Below are 19,429 nucleotides of genomic sequence, written 5' to 3'. Positions count from 1 at the left end.
TATATATATATTTATGTATATAATTTTTGTAAACAGAAAAGCCAGTAAAATAATATCCATTGGCTGGGGTGGAATCAGGGAGTTTAAGCAGCATGGACCTATACATAGAACTATCTCAAGACTGTGCCCCCAAATCAATTGCCAAGTAAGTGATTGAGCCATAACTGTGAGGAATCCTTTTTGAATCACATCTTTTCTTTTTTCTTCTTTTTAAAAACTGAAATATATTTCATATATGATAAAATTCAGCCTTCAAAAATGTACAACTCAGTGGTTTTTAGTATAGTCACAGAGTTGTATACCACTACCACTATCTAATTTCAAAATGTTTTCATTATCCCAAAAAGACAGCTCATGTCCATTAGCAGTGACTTCCCTCTCTCTTTTCCCTTATCCCCTGGCCACCACTCATCTACTTTTGTTTCTTTGGATTTGCCTATTTTTGATATTTCATGTAAATGGAATCATACAATGTGTGGTCTTTCATGTTTGATTTCTTTCACTTAGCATAATGTTTTCAAGGTTCATTCATGTTGAGTCACATTTTTCTTGATCTCTTCTGAAAATGTTTTCTCTCAGTGCCCCAGTAATACCCATATTGGTCCCTTGACCTTTGCTGTGCAGTCTATATGATGCAAAAATAAGTTAGACTACCTTTTTTTCCCCAAAGTTACATCGCTTGTTCTATTGATAGGCTCAGTGGAACAGAAATTAATCACAACGAGTCACCAAAAAATTATATTTGGCTTTGGAATACATCATAATACTGGAGGGGAAGTGGGGAGAAAATCGGTGGTAGTGTTAGGCCCAGTGATTTAGGTTTCTTGGAATCTAAGGTTGATATTATTAAAAGCTTATAGGAAACAGTACAAGTGCATGCTAAGGATCATGGTGTACAGACTGGATTCCACATTTTATTATGGATAATAAGCTCTCAGGCGGATATTAGCAACACTGGACAAAGCAACACTGGACAAAGAAAATGTATCCTCTTGAACCTTTCTTATTTCATCATATTTGTTAGTACTCTTAGATGTTGGTCATGCAAGTAGGGAATGAAGGCCAGGAGTAGGATCCCCAATCCTCAAGCTTCCTGTGGTCCTACAGAATAAGAACACAAGGGCCATTCTGTCAGTGGTATATAATCTTCTGGGAGTCATAGATTTGGTCTTTTGACTCTCCGATGAGAGTTATGGCCCCTTTTTGGAAAAATAGTACTTATAATGATCAAGGATGTGCAAGCCTCCCAGACATGCAAGGTATCCACAGTGTCTTAGTCAGCTTGGGCTACTATAACAAAATACCATAGATGGGATTGCTTAAACAGCAAAGATTTCTCACAGTCCTAGAGGCTGGGAAGCCCAAGATAAAAGTGCCAGCAGATTTAGTACTCGAGGGACCTCTTCCTGGTTTGCAGACAGCCATCTTCCTGAAGTATCCCAGATGGTGGAGAGAGAAACTGAGAGAGAGGAGAGTTCGCGTAATTGATAGAGAGCGCTTGTGTCTCTTCTTGTATCCCAGATGGTGGAGAGAGAAACTGAGAGAGAGGAGAGTTCGCGTAATTGATAGAGAGCGCTTGTGTCTCTTCTTGTATGCGTACTAATCCCATCAGGAGGGCTTCACCTTCATGAACTAATCTAACCCTAATCACCTCCCAAAGCCCCACCTCCAAATACAACCACAATGGGGATTAGGGCTTCAATGTCTGAATTTTCGGAGGACACAAAATTCAGTACATGGCACATTCAGTCAGCCCCCCAGATTGAGAACTTCTGCTTTAGGAAACTTCCCCTCTTTATTACTCACTGGAGTTTCAACTCCAGGTCACAATTTTATGTCTTGTTTTGGTAGCTGGGTGGGACAACACAGCCTTTGAAATCCTCTTGACCCTATGGAGGAGCCTATATATCCTCCCTTGAATCTTACTCTAGAGGCAGGAGGCACCGCTAGGTGTCTCTTCATTATATACCATCCAGATGAGGTAAAGAGGAAGAAGCTACTGAATAGCAAGGAGGCTGAGAATTTTGACATCATCCCCTTATATGGTTACCATATGTTCTGCATGTACATTTGATTCTGTCTTTGCTCTTCATCAGGGCTTCTATCCCTTGAGAGTAGAGTGAGGTAGGAGAAAGCATTAGTCCTTTAGTGTGGGTTGTAGAAAGTCTCTTGGTAAACAGCGGATGCCTCCAACCAGATCCATTAATAAATTGAGGGCAGATTCAAGTTCAACAAGAAGGCAGTGACCCTGAAGGATGGGGGAAACATCTGGAGGACATGAACTTGAACTTAAGCAGCAGATCTTTCTCAATGGACAGTTCAAGTCTTTGAAATCCCTTTGTTGCAGGGTCTGGCAAAATCAAGTTGGTTAATCTTTTTTTTTTTTTTTTTTAAGAGACTGGGTCTCTGAGTGTTGTGGCATGATCATGGCTCACTGCAGCCTCAATCTCTCAGGGTCAACTAGTCCTCCTGCCTCAGCCTCTGAGTAGCTGGGACTATAGGTGCATGCCACCATGCTCAGCTAATTAAAAAAAAAAATCACTGTAGAGATGGGGTTCTCACTATGTTGCCCAGGCTGGTCTTGAACTCCTGAACTCAAGTGATCCTCCTGCCTGGGTCTCTGAAAGTGCTGGGATTATAGGTGTGAGCCACCACCCTTGGCCTCAAGTTTGCTAATCTTTAAAGTATTATATAAATTAAGCATTTGTTTGTTATTGTTCCAGCGAAGAGAGAGGGCATTTTCTCAAATAAAAAACAAGGAGGGGTTCTGTTTTCTTAGTGTCTGCTTTGGCTTGTCCTATTTATATGTAGTCCTCTTCTACCTTATTTTAACTTGGCTTCTTGGAGTGGCTGGATGGATTTACCATCCCATCTCCTTGGTAATCAAGTTCAACTATTCCCTCTTCATTTTAGCTCAGAGAAGAAAATGCAGAATCATGTAATTTTCAGGAGACTCAGGCTCAAATCACCAACTGACCTTGTCCTGAATATTGAGTTATAGGTGATGCTGTCACAAGACACAGCAGGACAAACACCTTCTAATGAGCTCTGATGTTCAAAGATGCTATTTTAAATTACAAGATGTTATTATTATTATTATTATTATTATTATTCTTTTTGAGACAGGGTCTTGCTCTGTCATCCAGGCTGGAGTGCAGTGGTGTTATCTCAGCTCACTGTAGCCTCAACATTCCCGGGCTCAGGTGATCTTCCCATCTCAGCCTCCCAAGTAACTGGGACTACAGGTGTGCACCATCATATCCATCTAATTTTTGTATTTTTTGTAGAGACAGGGCTTCACCATGTTGCCCAGGCTGGTCTCAAACTCCTGGACTCAAGTGATCCACCCATCTTGGCCTCCCAAAGTGCTGGGATTATAGGCATGAGCTACCACACCAGGCTGAGATATTTTTAGTATAAATAAACTTGATAATGCCCATCAATATAAAATCTCTCTTGACCCTATCCCAAGAGGAGTTGTCAAGAAAAAGTTATTTACATTTTACTAAGTTTGGTAATCATTCTTTAGTCCTCATCTTACTTGGCCCATCAGTAGCATCTGACACAGTTTATTACTGTCTTCTTGAAATACTCTTTGCACTTGAGTTTCAGGACATCTTGCTCATCTGGTTTCCTCCTATTTTATAGGCTGTTTCTTTTCTAATTCCTTTATAGCTTCTCTTCATCTTCCTGAGTCTAAACACTCAGTAATTTGTTGAAAATTCTGGTGGTCCCTACCCAAATAAATTCTGATTCCATTGATCTGGGTTGTTGCTCAGGCTTTCTCTCTCTCTCTCTCTCTCTCTCTCTCTCTAAGAAAAAGCTCCTTAGGTGCTTAGATTTTTATGAGCACCCAGGATAGAAGCTTCTGATCTATCTGTTGATAATATTAAAGTTTATATCTCTAGTCTATACCTCTTCCATAAATGCCAGAATCTTCTATCCAACTGCCAACTTGACATTTTTCCTTGAACATCTAATAGCAAGGAGGCTGAGACTTTTGAGAATTGAATAGGCTTCTCAAACTTAACCAAAACCAAATTCCTGATTCCGCACCACATCTGCTTCTCCCACAATCCTCCCCCAAAACTTTGGCATCATTCTTGACTCTTCTCCATTCTACACTCAAACCATCAGCACATTTTGTTGGCTGTCTTCAAAATATATCCTGAATCTGACAGTCTTTCACCACCTCCACTGCTGCCAGCCTGGCCCAAGCCACCATTATCTCTCGCCCAGATTATTGCAATGGCCTTCTAATCTCTCTGCCTCGGCCCTTACCCTTATGCAGTCTTTGTAATAGTCAAAACAAATCACTTTATTTATCTGTTTGACATTCTCCAATTGGCTTCCCCTGTCACTCTGAAAAAAACTGTCAGTCCTTAAAATAGCCCACAGGACCTATACAATCTGCCTCTCAACACTCACCTCTCTCATCTCCTTCCACACCCTTCCTACTCTGTGCTGCAGTCACGCTGGCTGCTTTGCTCTGTGAACATGCGATGATGAGCATGTTCCTATGCCAGGGCCTCACTGCAGCCTCTGAAACTTCAAGTGGTTAACCTGTCCAAGATCACACAACTAGTCAGTGGCAGAGCTGGGATTCCAACCCACCTTTGATTCTAAATTAAGTGTTTTAATTATTGTACCATATGGCCTTTCTACTGCAAACAATATTCATTCAGTCATTTACCAATTGCTGTTCTGGGTCCTAAAGGATATAGTAACTGACAAGACAAAGCTCTTAACTTTGTGGAGCTCATATTCTAGTTAGTGGAGACAAGCAATAAATAAATTCAAAACATGGTACAGTAAGTCTTTACTTAATGTGTCCATCAGTTCTTGGAAACTGCAACTTTAAGCAAAATGTTGTATAACAAAATCAATTTTACTATAGGCTAACTGATGTAAACAGGAGTGTGCATCAGTTAAGTTCCCATGGCATATTTCTGGTTACAAAAACATCACCAAACTTTCATTTTTTTATTTATATAAAAATAAATGTTTACAAAATAGAGAGAGTGTCTCACCATGTTGCCCAGGCTGGTCTCAAACTCCTAGGCTCAAGTGATCCTCCCTCCTCAGCCTCCCAAAGTGCTGCAATTATAGGCGTGAGCCACCGTGCCCTGCCCAAACTTTTACATAAGGACCAAAACGCTTCTGATGTCAAACATTGAAATAATGTGAGCTATACATACACTTAAGAAAGAATAAGAACAAGTAAGACATTTACTCAGTTATTCCAGTTCAGGGTTGCTGGTGACTGGAGTCCATCATGGCAGCTCAGGACACATGGTGGGAACCAGCCCTGGACAGGACCCCATTCTATCGCAGTACACACAATACACACACACACACACACACACACACACACACACACACAAACACACGCTCACTCAGACTGGGACACTTTAAAAATATCAATGAACCTAACATGCACATCTTTGGGATGTGAGAAGAAGCCAGAGCACCTGGAGAAAACCCACATAGACATGGGGAGAACTTGCAAACTCCATACAGACAATGACCCAGGCTGGGAAACATTTTTTTTTCTCAGTAATGTTGCAATGAAATGACATTGAAATAAATTACTCAAGGATCTGATGTATAACAGATGGTGTTACATGCTATGGAGAAAAATAAAGCAAGGCAAGAGAGAAAGAGAGATAAAAAGTGCAGGGCAGGGGGTGCTATTTTATTAATCTGTTGGTAGTCAAGAAGCCCTCACAGTAAGACATTTGAGCAGAAACCCGAGCAGAGAAGGAAGTGTGGGAATAAGCCATTAGGGATAGAAAAGGAGAAAAACTCAAGTTAGAGGAAGTCAAAGGAATTCACATTTTCCTTCAATTTATTTTCAATGTAAGTATTAACATACTGAAATATTTCTAAACTATCATGGCTCACCTGTGTTTTGAATATTTTTGGAAATGGTGTGAACAGATTGCTCTTAGCAAGACATGCTTGTGATTGAACAGCTGGTAGGGGCTTACACATGCATCTGTAGCAAAATCTCTCTGGCCTACAGCAGCATGTATCAGGTGGTTGAGAATGTGGGCTCTAGAGTTAGACTGCATGCATGAAACGCCCAGCTCTACTATGTGTACTGTTTGTATTTCCAGGTTAATTTACACCCCTATTCTAAGCCCCAGTTCCCAAATCTATAACGTGGGGATCACAGCAATCTGATTTTCAACTGTATACATCTATTCTATGCGTGTTCTGATTGGTCATATCAATTGTTAATTATTTTCAATATCATCCCTTTATATAAGAATTTACTTCATGGGAGTTCATTGTAATAAATGAGGCAAATACTCATTATTGTTATATTTATTATCATTATTATATTTATCATTATCATTATAGTTTAAATCAGGGGTCAATAAACTATGGCCTATAGGCTAAACCCAAGCCCCCTTCCATCTTTATAATCTTTGTAGGTAAAGTTTTATTGGGACTCAGCTATGCCCATTCATTTATATATTGTCTGTCCATGGCTGCTTTCACACTGCAAAGGTAGAGTTTATTGGTGAAGATGAGCTGACCTTTTGCAGAACATGTTTGGTGACTCCTGGCCTAAATGGAGATTGAACCCTACTTTAGCTTTATCACAACATAATCTAAACAGCTTTGCTTTGTATCAAGATATCGTATTTTCAAATGGTTTCCAGAAAGGAGTTGTACTTTGCCAAACTTTTCAGGACAATTCGCTAGGATCTACTTGGAAATGAAGGAATCTTCTTTCCCATTCCAAGATGAGGATGCTGAGGATGGGCATCCCTGATTAGTTCTGAGATTAAATTCTCAGAAATAAAAAGCCACATCTGGCGATGTGATGTTCATACATATAGTGAGATGCATTAGTGTGTTTGCTTTCTGTTTTTCCCTTGCCCTCTAGTCTCCCCTTCCAGTGTCAGTTTTTACCTTGCAATGCTGGGTCAAGGCAGGGGATAGAAGAATGCTTCCAGGGAAGGCAGAGGGAAAAGACGTTCTCTGCCACCTTAAGTGAGGGTCAGGGCCATACTTACTCCTCACAGAAACTGGGACCTTCTAAAAAATTATTCAGGCCTTAGTTTTGATTTTGCTTCTTTAGAATGAGTAAGAAAGTTTAAGAATTTTAGTATTTTTAAAAAGAGTTAATTAGTTTTTTAAAAAAGTGATCATTGACTGGGCGCAGTGGCTCATGCCTATAATCCCAGCACTTTGGGAGGCCAAGGCGGGCAGATCACTTGAGGTCAGGAGTTCAAGACCAGCCTGGCCAACATGGTGAAACCCCGTCTCTACCAAAAATACAAAAATTGGTCGGGTGTGATGGTGCACACCTGTAATCCCAGCTACCAGGAGGCTGAGGCAGAATAATTGCTTGAACCCGGGAGGCAGAAGTTGTAGTGAGCTGAGATCATGCCACTGTACTCCAGCCTGGGTGACAGAGTGAGACTCCGTTCCAAAAAAGAAAAAAGTGATCATAGTTTCAAGTATTTGAAGAAATCAGGCCGAACCCAAAGGAGATGAGGCAGTGAGATCATAAAATAATAGAGAGAAAAAATCCAGCCCTTACTCACCTGAAGTGTTTCCGCATGTGTGTATGCTGTGAGGGGTAGAGGAGAGGATTAAAAACAAAACAAAACAAAACAACAACAACAAAAAACAAAATACCAAACCAAACCAAATTAAAAAATCCAAAATATTAAAAATTCGCATAGTCCTTTCTATCTAATTCAATTTGACCCTTTTGGGAGTTTGTGCCTCTTGTAAAGCCAACAGTGTAATTGAGCTCTGGGTAATGCTCTCACTTTCCTTCAGAAACATGTAGCACAGTGAGAGGGAATGGAGTCAATCAACGTGCTTAATCAATTAATCTCAAGTGAACGCTTGCTATGGGCAAAGCACTGTGATCATCTAGATAGTTTATACGGATCCAAAGAGTTTTCAAACATACATGCAAAGTATATCAACTCTATGTTCGTAATTCAGGCTTTCAAGAATTATGACTTTGGCTGGGCATGGTGGTTCACACTTGAAATCCCAGCACTTTGGAAGGTTGAGGTGGGAGGATTGCTTGAGCCCAGGAGACCAGCCTGAGCAACATAATGAGACCTTATCTCTACAAAAAATGTAAACATTAACTGGGCATGGTGGCACACACCTGTAGTCCCAGCTACTCAGGAGGCCAAGGAGGGAGGATTGCTTCAGTTTGGGAAGCAGAGGTGGCTGTGAGCTGAGGAGAAAAGGAAAACCTTTTTTCCCCCTAAGTGTCATTGCAACCCAGCCTGGGCAACAGAGCAAGACAGTCTCAAAAAAAAAAATAATAAAAATAAAAATAAAAAAAAGACTTATGACTTCAGTTTTTTAAAAAGAAAACCTTGAGCTGTTTCTTAATTAATACTTAGTTTCAGGAGAAGACCAAATGTATTTTATATTTAACCAAAGACTCTTATCCTTAGTATACAAAAATCTTTTTTTTTTTTGGGACAGAATCTTGCTCTGTTGCCCAGGCTGAAGTGCAGTCGCGCGATCCGCTCACTGCAACTTCCGCCTCCCGGGTTCAAGCAATTCTCCTGCCTCAGCCTCCCGAGTAGCTGGGATTACAGGCACCTGCCATTACATCCAGCTAATTATTATATTTTCAGTAGAGATGAGGTTTCACCATGTTGGCCAGGATGGTCTCAAACTCCTGACCTCAAGTGTGATTACAGGTGTGAGCCACCATGCCCAGCCAGTATATAAAAACCTTGTAATCTTGGTTTACTAGGAAAGATCCAATTAGAAATCAATTGTTTCTTATAGAACATCAATTGTTTCATAGGAGTTGAGAGAGAGTGGGCCGGACGCGGTGGCTCAAGCCTGTAATCCCAGCACTTTGGGAGGCCGAGACGGGCGGATCACGAGGTCAGGAGATCGAGACCATCCTGGCTGACGCGGTGAAACCCCGTCTCTACTAAAAAGATACAAAAAACTAGCCGGGCGAGGTGGCGGCGCCTGTAGTCCCAGCTACTCGGAAGGCTGAGGCAGGAGAATGGCGTGAACCCGGGGGGCGGAGCTTGCAGTGAGCTGAGATCCAGCCACTGCACTCCAGCCTGGGCTACAGAGCGAGACTCCGTCTCAAAAAAAAAAAAAAAAAAGGAAGTTGAGAAAGAGTGATGTGTAGTAAAAACACTCACAGTGGCAGAAGCTGAGTTTTGCCTTTGCCTAGATAAGGAGACAAGCTAAGCCCCAACGGTTGACCTGATGTACAAGGCCCAGGGTGGGCTGAGCAACTGGGCCAAGATGTGACTCAACACAATCTTTGGAAGCCTTTGGCTCCCTCTGTAAAGGCAATGCAAGATGACTTCCCTGTCTTAAGGAACCCTGAGTGTGTGTCTCCAGCCAAGAGATGTTTCCTTGTCTCTCATTTTCCCAGCCTTTTCCCTTCCAAAATATGGTTGTCTTTCCTTACCCCAATGTTACCCTTGCTGAGAAAAATCAATTTATCATGTTGGAAGAAGAAAGGAGGCATAAAACACAGAAGTGTTTTGCAGGGGTGTAGTGCAGGCTGCCATTGTGCCTGTTTTCTGGTTGTGTCACAGGCTCTGTACCTTCTTCCCAGCTGCTTCCTTCTTCCTTTGTGATCCCCTAAGTTGAGGCTGGCTTCTAGCAGAGTGTGTAACTTCTTACCGTCAAAGCTAGCCCTGGGTACTAGGAAAAGGAGATGGAAGCAAAAATAAAGAAGGAAAAGGAGAAGGCGAAGAAGAAGAAGAAGAAGAAGAAGAAGAAGAAAAAACAACCAGTAGCCCTGGAGAGAATGCCTGGTAAAGCCATTCATGCAGAAGTAACAATAATTAGTATTAACCTTTGAGAATATTGCATTTTGTCCCAGGAAAACCTTGTTAAAAGGCAAAACTCCAGTAGAGACTCTCAGGTTTTAGATAGTAGATAGGGAAGTCATCCAAGGGCAGTAGAGCTCCCTCTGCACCATTAAAATAACCATCTACCAAGACTGCAGTTAATCTCAAATATGAGACCGTATGTGAATATATGAACATAATTTACCATAACTTTAAGAAGAAGGAAAAATCTGTCACCATCTAAACTGGCTTATTCTAGCTTTTTCGAAAGCTAGATCTTTAGAGAGTCAAATAGTAAAGCCAAAGGAGATAATCATCTTTTAGCTTTGCAGAAGATTATTTCAGTCCCTTTTGGCTTTCTTCCAAGGATATCTGAACAGGACACTAAGTTACTGAAAAGTCAGAGTTTTCAATGTTTCATAACTGCAATCAGTACTATGCATTAATTTTTGGGAAAGATTAAACTATGAAAAGTTTCGTATTAGTGCAAGTACTTCTATGGGTTTTCTTCTTTTTCTTTTTGGAGGCGGCGGCAGACTTTGTTTTAGTTAATGTTTTTGTTTTTGTTTTTAAAACTACGGATGGAGGAAAAGAAAATGCTTTGCTGGCACACGGCAAACTTTCACATAAAACTCTCTTTGGCCATGGACTAAATACAACACACGTAGTGCCAAGAGGGGTTTTATGCCTTTCCTTTTTTTCCTCCTGCAAAGAAAAAAATGAGCACGGGATCAAAATAAATCTAGAATGAAAACCATATTTCCATCACATCAGCTGGGATTCTATCCTGCCCGCCTTTTATTTTGAGATGGAGTTTCACTCTGTTGCCCAGGCTGGAGTACAGTGGCCTGATCTTGGCTTACTGCAACCTACACCTCCTGGGCTCAAGCGATTCTCCTGCCTCAGCCTCCCAAGTAGTTGGGACCACAGGCCCCTGCCACTACACTGGCGAATTTTTGTATTTTTAGTAGAGACAAGGTTTCATTATGTTGGCCAGGCAATCCTGACCTCAGGTGATCCACCCCCCTCGGCCTCCCAAAGTACTGGGATTACAGGTGTGAGCCACTGCTCCCAGCCCCCAAATGATACTTTTTACTGAAGGTTTTGTAGGAAAGACAGAGGAAAATTTTACAGTCCAGGGCAATTCCTGTATTTCCTTCAGTTGTGTCTCATCTCTCAATTCTTTCAAGCTACAAGCCAAACAAGGCTTTCCCTTTGTTTTCCTTCTTTTGGGCAGCACCTAGACAGGCTGGTTTCTGGCTTCCTCTGTTCCAGACAGTCTTGCTCTGTTGACCAGGCTGGAGTGCAGTAGTGTGATCTCAGCTCACTGCAACCTCAGCCTCCCAGGTTCAAGTGATTCTCTTCCCTCAGCCTGCCGAGTAGCTGGGATTACAGGTGCACACCACCACGCCAGACAGTCTTGCTCTGTTGCCCAGGCTGGAGTGCAGTAACCTGCCTGCCTTGGCCTTCCAAAGTGCTGGGATTACAGGTGTGAGCCACCGTGCCCAACAGGCTCTTCCTTTCTTAATGGAGTACAATGCACTTCTCCATATATGAATACATCTATCACTCCACTCAGCAAAAACAAAAATTTTTGTTATAAGCAATTTCCAAATTTTCTATAGTAAGTTCATATTACTTTTAGAATCAGAAAATTATGAATACTCATAGCAGTTCAGTTTGGGGAAATTTTTCTCTAGGCAGCAGAAGTATTGATTTGCAAGACCAAGTCCACTGGTTAAAATTAACCTTAGGGCTAGAAATTCCTCAATCTAAAAGGAATATGCATATCAGGTACAAATGTATCTGATATTTTGAATTATCTGTGCAGTAGTTCCTCTTAGTAAGAACAGAGATGGAAGGATTATTTGTATTAGTACATAGCATTGATCAATAACTAGATGAAAGTTAATTCTGAACTCTGAGAAAATAGTGGCATTAGCAAACATAAGACATAGATGGTTAGAAACAAATTCCTGCTTGGTTTTATAATTTTTTAGTAACAGCATAATTGACTTCCTAGAGTCACTCTGAACTGATGTGGGATGAGGTTGTGCTCCATCCATACCCCAACCCAGGAAACAGGGATGCCCTTTCCATGTGCCAGGCACTGCTGTAGGAGCTGGGGTGCAGCAATACACAAGGTGCACGAAGCCCCTCATTTACAGAATATATGGGGAAGAGAGAATGAAACAGAGGAGACGTTTTGGAAATATTGTCAGATATATTTCTTTATTCTGTAAATCTTACTGCCATGGGACTCCCACCCACTGCAGCAGTGAGTTTCAGAGCCTAAGGAAAATAATAGATACCTACTTTTCTCCCCCCAAGTCATTACTCGGCCTTTTTTCCTCCAGCAAGAAAATTGTGGTAAAAGCCTTGTGTCATTAAAAAAAAAAAAAAAAAGATTTTTCGAAATTACTTTATACATCAATGGCAAGGAAGGACTCATACACCATACTACTTTTTCCATAATGCAAAGAATACTTCTACCTAAAGCTTGCTGCCTTAGAGTAAGGAGCCCAGAGAACACCAATGCCAGTGTTTTGGGAGGTGGGGAGTGGCGTGGGGAAAGAGAGGGGTTGGGAGAATTGTATTTAAGAAGAATGGAGGGTGGAATAAAAAGAGCCCCAGCAGGTGGGACCAAGAGCACATGGTTGGGACCTGGGACTCCAGTTATAGCTGTCAGCATATCAGCCCCAAGAGTCAGATAGGACTAGTTTTCCCTTTGCTATTATCTCCAGTCTAGGAAACTGTCTGGTCTAGTCACTCTACAACCAAGACCAACAAGGAGCCAAAGGACATCGCAGCCAGGCACGGTGGCTCACGTCTGTAATCCCAGCACTTTGGGCGGCCAAGGCAGGTGGATTACTTGAGTCTAGGAGTTTGAGACCAGCTTGGGCAATATGGCAAAACCCTATCTGTACTAAAAACACAAAAATTAGTCAGGCATGGTGGTACACACCTGTGGTTCCAGCTACTTGAGAGGCTGAGACATGAGAATCGCTTGAACCTGGGAGGCAGAGGTTCAGGGAGCTGAGATCATACCACTGCACTCCAGTCCAGGTGACAAACTGAGACTCTGTCTCAAAAAAACCCAAATGGCAACAAAAACCAAACAAAGGACATCACGTGGATCCCAGTAATGCCTCCACTGCCATGTGGTCATGTAAGTTATACCCCAGCTTGGCATGCCATTTGTTATCTTAGAAGGGAGCAGGAGGAAGGAGAAGAAATCTGAAATACTGAACATTTCTCCCCGCAAAACTCAACATTTACTAAACGAGCTCTGACTAGAAAAGGTTTGGCCCTAAGAATCCTCTTCCTTCTGGACCTGAAAGAGTGGGCTTGGTTGTGTCCATTGTACCCCTAATGTCCTCTCTGTTACCTAGGATATGCCCTTTACTCCCCAATTTCTTCTCTTTCTATCTGAACCCCATTCTCAAGCAAAATTCTCATTTTCTCTTTGACCTGATTTCAGTTAATAGTCCAAAGGAAAAAGAACAAGCAAATTTAATCCAAAATGTAATGAATTCTGATAAAAATTTTAAAGTTATAGGTACACGTAGACTAGATAATGGTCAAACCCTAACTGGAACAATACTAAGAATTATGAGACTGGAACTAAGTATTAACAGAAATTAAAAGCTAAAAGGACTTCATAACGAAAATATTCTAAACCTGAATTGTGATGATAGTTTTACAACTGTCTAAATTAACTAAAAATCATGTAATTCTGTGTTGTCTAGTAGTGGTAGCCACTAGCCACACGTGGTTATTTAAATTTATTAAAATTGGCTGGGTGCAGTGGCTCATGCCTGTAATCGCAGCACTTTGGGAGGCTGAGGCAGGTAGATCACGAGGCCAGGAGTTAAAGACCAAGCCTGCCCAACATGGCGAAACCCTGTGTCTACTAAAAATACAAAAATTAGCCAGGTGTGGTGGTGGGCACCTGTAATCCCAGCCACCCGGGAGGCTGATGCAGGAGAATCACTTGAACCCGGCAGGTGGAGGTTGCAGTGAGCCAAGATCAAGCCATTGCACTCCAGCCTGGGAGACAAGAGCAAGACCCCATCTAAAAACAAAAAACAAACAAAATCTACAAAAAAACAAAAACAAATAAATTTATTAAAATTATATTACTACAAAACTACAGTAATCAAAACAGTGTGGTACTTGGCATAAGAATATACACATAGACCAGTGAAAGAGAATTGAGTGTTCAGAGATAAACTGAAAAACCTATGGTCAACTGATTTTCAACGAAAATGCCAGGGCCATTCAATGAAGAAAGAATAGTTTCTTCAACAAATGATGCTGGGACATCATCATTTGTGAATAGCCACCTGTGAACAAATGAAGTTGAACCCTTACTTAATACTATATACAGAAAGGAACTCAAAAATGGATAAAAGACCTAAATGTAAAGTGAAAACCATAAAGCCCTTAGAAGAAAACATAGGTGTACATCTTCATGACTCTTTATTTGGCAGTGGAGTTTTAGATATAATTCCAAAGCACAAGTGACAAAAGAAAAAATAGATAAATTGGGCATCATAAATGTAAAACTTTTGTGCATCAAAGGACACCATCAAGAGTGAAAAGACAACAAACAACGGGAGAAAATATTTGCAAATCATATATCTGATAAGGTGTAGTAATTAGGAGATATAACAAACACTTAAAATTCAACGACAAAAAGACAACCCAATTCCAAAATGGGCAAAAAGCCAAACAGACATTTCTCCAAAGACATTAAAAATGGCCAAAAAGCACATGAAAGTTGCTCATGATTAGTCATCAGGGAAATGAAAATCAGAACCGCAATGAGAGACTACTTCACACCCTCTAGGAAGACTATAATTTTTTTTTAAAGGAAAATGACAAGTGTTAGTGAGGATGTGGAGAACTTAGAATTCTTGTACATTGCTGGGAACATAAACTGGTACAATCACTGTGGAGAACAGTTTGGCTGTTCTTCAAAAATTTAAACACAAAATTACCATATTGACCCAGGAATTTCACTCCTATACATATAGTGTATCCAAAAGAATTGAAAACAAGCATTCAAATAAAAGTTGTACACATATGTTCATAGCACCACTATTTACAACAGCCAAAAAGGTGGAAATGACCCAAATGTTCAACTGATGAATGGATAAACAAAATGAGATATATCCATATAATAGAATACTGTTCGACCACAAAAAAGAGCAGAGTACTGACATGTGACAACATGGATGAACCTTAAAAACATTATGCTAAGTGGAAGATGTCAGTCACAAAAGGTCACATCTTGTATGATTCCATTTATATAAAATTTCCAAAATAGGCAAATCAAAAGAGACAGGAAGATTAGTGGTACAGGGACTAGGGGAAGGAAGGAATGGAGAGTGCTTTTTGAGTGCAGGGTTTCCCTTTAGGGTGATGAAAATGTTTTGGAACAAGATAGAGATTACCATGGTTTGGATATTTGTCCTCTCCAAAACTCATGTTGGAATTTAATTCCCAATTTGGCAGTATTGACAGGTGAGGCCTTTAAGGGGTGATCGGATCATGACAGCTCTGCCCATAAATGGGTTAATCCATGTATGCTTTAATGAATTAATAGGTTATCATGGGAGAGGAACTAGTGGCTTTATAGGAAGAGAAAGAGAGACCTGAGCTAGTATGTTAGCATGCGCAGCCACCTTGCAATGTGATACCCTGCACCGCCTTGTAACTAAGACTCTCACCAGATGCACACCCTTCACCATGGACTTCTCATCTTTCATAACTGTGAGAAATATATTCTTTTTCTTTAGAAATTACTCAGTTTCAGGTATTCTGTTATAAGCAACAGGAAACAGACTAAGACAGAGGTGATGGTTACCCAGCATTGGGAATGCAAAAAATGCCATTCAATTGCACACTTTAAAATGATTGAAATGATACATTTTATGTTATATGAATTTTTTTTGGTGGGGGGTGTGGTCTCTGACCTAGGCTGGAGTGCAGTGGCATGATCTTGGCTAACTGCAACCTCTGCCTCCTAGGCTCAAGCGATTCTCCCACCTCAGCCTCCCTAATGGCTGGGACTACAGGCACGTGCTACCACGTCTAACTAATTTTTTTCAGTATTTTTGGTAGAGATGGGGTTTCACCATGTTGCCCAGGCTGGTCTCAAACTCCTGAGCTCAAGTGATCCGCCCACCTCAGCCTCCCAAAGTGCTGGGAATACAGGTGTAAGCCACCATGCCTAGCCAATATTATATGAATTTTATCTCAATAAAAAATGTACAAGTAAAAAATACATTTCCTAGGCTACACTAACTACATTTTCAGTGTTCACTAGCCACATGTGGCTAGTGTTACTGATTATACTTTGCATAGAATATTTCTACCATCACAAAATTCTATTGGAAGTGCTGATATAACTGTACACTAACAATGGTACATTTATCATATGTAAACTATCCTTTGACAAAAAGAAGAGCTTACAAAGAAACATTCCAAAGGCAAATACTGATCTTTTCAAAGAATCAGCTTTTTAAAAATTTGCTCTATTGTTTTCATGTCTTTAATTTCATTGATTTCTGCCCTAATTGTTATTATTTTTGTCTTCTGTCTGCTTTAGGTTTATATTGCCCTTTTTTTCCTACTGCCTTAAAATGGGAACTTGGATTATCGATTTTAGACCTTTCTTCTTTTTTATTTTTTATTTTTATTTATTTATTTATTTTTTGAGATGGAGTCTCGCTCTGTTGCCCAGGCTAGAGTGCAGTGGCGTGATCTCGGCTCACTGCAAGCTCCACCTTCCAGGTTCACACCACTCTCCTGTCTCAGCCTCCCGAGTAGCTGGGACTACAGGCGCCTGCCACCATGCCCGGCTAATTTTTTGTATTTTTTAGTAGAGACGGGGTTTCACCATGTTAGCCAGGATGGTCTTGATCTTCTGACTTTGTGATCCATCCGCCTCGGCCTCCCAAAGTCCTGGCCCCTTTCTTCTTTTTGAAGTATAAATTCAATGTTATAAATTTTCCTCTGAGCATTGCTTTTGCTGCATCCCACAAATTTTGATAAGTTGTACTTTCATTTAATTCATAATATTTTTAATTTTTTTGAGATTTATTCTTTGACCCACATGTTATTTTAAAATGTTTTGTTTAATCTAGAAATATCTTGGGATTTCCACCTGTCTTTCTTTTATTGATTTCTAGTTTAATTCCACTGTGGCTTGAGGGCATATTTTAGAAGACTTATATTCTTTAAAATTTGGTAGTGTGTGTTTCACGGCCCTGAATGTGGTCTATCTTGGTGACTGCTCCATATGAGCCTGAAAACAATATCTGTTATGCTGTTGTTAGGTGTAGTTTTTAATAAATATAAATTAAGTGCAGTTAATTGATGGTGGTGTTCTATTCAACAATATCTTTACTGATTTTCTGTCTACCTGATATGTCAATTACTGACAGAATAGTGTTCAAGTCTCCAACTATAATAGTGGGTTCATCTATTTCTCCTTGCAATTGTTTTAGTTTTTGCCTCATGTATTTTGATGCTGTTTTGCTAGGTATATTCACATTAAGGTTGTTAGGTCTTCTTAGAGAATTGACACCTTTATCATTATGTAATGCCCCTCTTCCCTGTTATTTCCCTTGTGCCAAAATCTGCTTTGTTTGAAATTAATATAGCTATGCCAACTTTCTTTTCATTAATAGTACCACAGTGTGTCTTTCTCCATTCCTTTAAATCTGTCTGCATCTTTGTATTTAAAGTGTGCTTCATGTAGACAAGAAACAGTTTTAATCACTCTGTCAGTATGTCTTTTAATTGATGTGTTCAGACCATTCACATGTAAAGCAATTATTGGTACAGTTGGAATAATATCTACCATATTTTTTAACAGTTTTCTATTCATTGCATTTGCTTTTTTGTTTCCCTTTTGTCTTCTCCTCCTTTTCTGTCTTTTCTGTTTAATTGGGTATTTGATGTGATTCCATTTTCTCTTTCCTTCTAGCACATCAATTACATTTCCTAAAATTTTTTTTTTAGTGGTTGCCCTAGAGTTTGCAATATACATCTACAATTAATCTAAGTCAACTTTCAAATAACATTGTACTGCTTCACAGGTCGAATAGGTACCTTATACTAGAATTTTCCCAATTCTGCCTTCCTATCTCTTATAATATTGCTGTCATTCATTTCACTTATTCATAAGCTATAATCACTCAATACATTGTTGGTGTTGTTATTTTGGAACCAGTAGCTATCTATTAGATCAATTAAGAATATCAAAAAATAGGATAGAGGATGGAGCAAGATGGCGAAATAGAAGGTTCCACTGATCATCCCCCCAACAAGGATACCAAGTTAACAACTATCAACACAGAAAAAATACTTTCATAAGAACCAAAAATCAGGTGAGCACTCATATTACCTGGTTTTAACTTCATATTGCTGACAGAGGCACTGAAGATAGAAAAAACAGTCCTGGATCACTGACACCACTCTTCCCCCATGCCCGGCAGAGACAGCCTTGTTGGAGAGCATCCTGGGCACTGGTGGAGGGGGAACACAGCAATTGTGAGGCATCAAACTCAGTGCTGTCCTGTTAGAGTAGAAAGGAAAACCGGACCAAACTCAGCCGGCACCTGCTCATGGAGGAAACATTTAAACCCACCCTAGCCAGAGGGGACTCCTGGATCCCAGTGTCTGAACTTGAGTGTCTGCAAATCTCGCCACCAAGGACTACAGTGCTCTGTGTCCCCAAGCAAATTTGAAAGGCATTCTAGGCCATAAGGACTGCAACTCAGGCGAGTCCTAGTGCTGAACTAGGCCAAGAGACAGTGGACTTGGGGGGCATGTGACATATTGAGACACCAGCTGGAGCAGCCAAGGGAGTGCTGGCATCAAAACAGTGAAGACCCAGAAACATCCCATGCTCATGGATAGGAAAAACCAATATCATTAAATGGTCATACTGCCCAAAGTAATCTACAGATTCAATACTATTCATATCAAACTACCAATGACATTCTTCATAGAACTAGAAAAAAACTATTTTAAAATTTACAGGGAATGGCTGGGCATGGTGGCTTACACCTGTAATCCCTGCACTTTGGGAGGCTGAGGCAGGCAGATCACCTGAGGTTGGGAGTTTGAGACCAGCCTGACCAACATGAAGAAACCCCGTCTCTACTAAATATACAAAATTAGCCGGGTGTGGTGGCACATGCCTATAATCCCAGCTACTTAGGAGGCTGAGATGGGAGAATCGCTTGAACCCGGGAGGCAGAGGTTGCAATGAGCCGAGATTGCACCATTGCACTCCAGCCTGGGCAACAAGAGTGAAACTCTGTTTCAAAACAAAAAAAAAAATTTTTTTTTAACAGGAAATCAAAAAAAGAGCCTGAACAGCCAAGGCAATCCTAAGCAAAAAGAACAAAACTGGAAGCATTATGTTACCTGACTTCAAACTATACTACAGGGCTGCAGTAACCAAAAAAGCATGGTACTGCTACAAAAACAGGCACATAGACCAATGGAACAGAATAGAAAGCCCAGAAATAAGGCCACAAACCTATGCCCCTCTGATCTTCAACAAAGTGACAAAAATAAGCCAT

The 19,429-nt window shown here is 40.6% G+C and overlaps 1 long non-coding RNA gene across 1 annotated transcript in view; it reads right to left on the bottom strand.

The window, feature by feature from the left end:
- The window catches only part of LOC123568384 (uncharacterized), an 88,752-nt gene that overhangs the window by 27,507 nt on the left and 41,816 nt on the right, over positions 1 to 19,429 (bottom strand). Inside the window, exon 2 of the long non-coding RNA XR_012422398.1 lies at positions 18,244 to 18,364. This is a non-coding gene — a long non-coding RNA (uncharacterized lncRNA). The remainder of the gene's footprint in view (positions 1 to 18,243; positions 18,365 to 19,429) is intronic.

Source organism: Macaca fascicularis, chromosome 13, assembly GCF_037993035.2.
Source record: "Macaca fascicularis isolate 582-1 chromosome 13, T2T-MFA8v1.1".
Taxonomy (NCBI): Eukaryota; Metazoa; Chordata; class Mammalia; order Primates; family Cercopithecidae; genus Macaca; species Macaca fascicularis.
The sequence above is the reverse complement of the archived record's forward strand: the minus strand, read 5'-3'. Positions and strand labels throughout refer to the sequence as shown.